The sequence below is a fragment of the Sarcophilus harrisii genome, chromosome 4 (assembly GCF_902635505.1).
Source record: "Sarcophilus harrisii chromosome 4, mSarHar1.11, whole genome shotgun sequence".
Classification (NCBI taxonomy): Eukaryota; Metazoa; Chordata; class Mammalia; order Dasyuromorphia; family Dasyuridae; genus Sarcophilus; species Sarcophilus harrisii.
The window spans coordinates 275,710,238-275,712,904 of record NC_045429.1 but is presented as its reverse complement, the minus strand read 5'-3'; positions in this window follow the sequence as shown (position 1 = coordinate 275,712,904).

Sequence of the window (2,667 nt, the reverse complement as noted above, 5' to 3'; positions counted from 1 at the left end):
TGGATGTTTGTGGGGAGTGAGGTGTTTTATTGCTCCTGCAGACATACCTAAGAAACTGTTGATTGCAAGAACTTTATACTTCATTCCTTGTCTCCCAACACAGCTTCGGAATTCGAAGGGAGGTCTATGAAGTGTCTAGGGTCTGTTGTTCAGAGAAGTGGGGCAGACAGGGATTGGAGCTATGCTAGGCTGGGCTGGGCTGTGTACTCAGCCATGGCGCTGTGGCCCTGTCTGCTGAGTTTGCATTCTCCAGGCCAGGAAGAGGGTTATAGCCAATGGATTAAGTAAAGGGGCCAAGAGGGGGATGGGGTTTGAGGGAAAGAAAAACCTCAAAAGAACTGCCAGATCACTTGCAACCTTTGACCCCCCCTTCTGGCTTCTGCTGAAATCACTTCTCTGTTCTTGATTCCCAGAAGGAGCCACTCAAGCTGAATGAACCCCCTCCCTCCCATTCCCTCCTCCTTTTTCCTTTCCCCTCGGCCTCCCTCAGTGTAGCCCTTCAGAAGTGGGACAGGCTTTGGGAGGGAAAGGCAACAATGAGATGCTAGTCAGTTTGGGTGCCAATTTTCCTCCTGTCCCTAGGGCTCCTGGGTGTGTGTGTGTGTGTGCTGGTGTTCGATTGGATCCAAATTCCAAAGTCAGCACTGGGATGCTTGGGTCAGGGAGCTGATCTGCTTTCCTCTCCCAGAGAAGTTTGTTTAATTAAAACAAGAGAAAAGGACTGAAGGAGTGAAAGGTAGAAAAGTAAGAGATTATAACATTATAACAAGAAGTGGCTTCTTTCATTAAGAGATGATTCAGTATAGCTCTTTTCATTTTACAGATGGGAAAACTAAGGTTCAGAAAGGGAAGTGATGTCTATGGCACAGAGTGAATTAATGGCAGAAGTAGGACCAGAACTCATATTCCCTTTATCCAAGGAGCCATCACATCTGGATGATATCCATGACAGGAGGAAGTAGATATGACCCAATGGGTCAGACTCGTATGTGCCATGGGTATTTTATATACCATGCATATGAACATGTATATTCATATATACCACTGATATTTTTACTTGTAACTCACAAATAAATACAGACATACTTCACAACTATCATGATCTATAATATTACTGGATTTTCCAAAAGTCTTAGTGCAATTTTAAGATTTTAAAGCTTAAACCACACAAAACTTTTGGAACACCCTGTATATATGCGGACTGTTTCCCATGGCTTACAGCCAGTATTTTCTGGCCTATTGTGCCAGCGTCATGGAAAATGTCCTGTACCGAATCCAAACAAACGAAGGATTCCTGTTGGTAGCGAGAATCTCCAAATGCTCTTACTCCCAGATGTCATTGTGCTAAATGCATCAAGTCTTGGAAAACTACAAAGTCTCCTTTAAGTCAAATCCATCAGTCTACCAGAGAGATGGCCAAGCTTTCATGCTGCAAAAAACAGTTGATGAAAAATGCATATTTTCCAGATTATCACATAGAGACTATCAAGTGAGCCCATCAATATTTATGTATTTTATAAGTGTTGCATATGGACAACAAATCCAGATTTGGATAGGAGGAAAGCAGGCTGTATCAGGTCAGGGAAACTCTGAATCAATTTTCATGCCTTAAAACCCTACTTTTTTTTTTTCAGATTAATCTCCTGATAGTACCTATGGATCATCTCAGAAGAACTACAGTAAGAGCTAATCCAGATTGGTTTAAGACAATGGAAAAGGTTCATGGTGAGTGTTAGCAGGCTCAAGTACAATTACTAAGTTTGGCTTCAGCAAGTAAAGTGGTATAAAAGGTGTTATTGGCAGGGTTGACTGAAAAAAAAAACCTATAAAAAAGAAATAACATGATGGATTGTCCAGGTAGTTCAATAATAATTTCCAGATATCAAAAGAACAAGAGCAAAGTTTCTAAGAAGTTGATTTGTCATTTATAGAGAATTGATGGGAAAGCATGAATAAGAAGGCCTGAAGAAAGATTTGATTGGTGATAAAGAATGCAACTCACTACTTGATAGAGAAGCAAAGCACTCAGTAAGCAGAATGAGACCTTCATTTTTATGGCAAATATGGGGGTTTGTTTTGCTTGATTACTATTTGATATGAAGGTTTTCTTTTCTTTTTTTTTTTTTCTTAACAGAAGGAATAGATGGGAGGGAGAGAAAATAAATGCTTATTAGCTGAAAAAAGTAATTTAAAAAAGGCTGATGAGGCTGTAATCTGTATAGATATAAGGAAGATTCAACACATTAAAACATGGTGCCTTCATATGATCACAATTCTAGAGCTGGAAGGAACCTTAGAGGCTAACCATCTTTTATAGATAGAAAACAGAGACTCTGAGAAGTTGTTAGTAAGACTGTGAGAAAAAGAAATCTGAATTTGTTTTATTGTCGAACACTCTGTTTACTATCTATGTGGCTTCCTCAACTCAAAATCTCAAAGAAAGTAGTTTCCATGTGTTGTTATCAATCTATTCCATCCGTATGACCAGAAATGAGTCTCTCTAACAAACTTTAGGATAAGGCCACAGGAAGAGGGAGAAGAGAAAAATTCAATAATGTATTTTATTCCTTACTGCTGCTTTCCCTAGATGGGCTGGTAGGCAGCTCTGGTTCATATAGCAATAGCGGTGCGCATGCGTGTGTGTGTGTGTGTGTGTGTGTGTGTGTG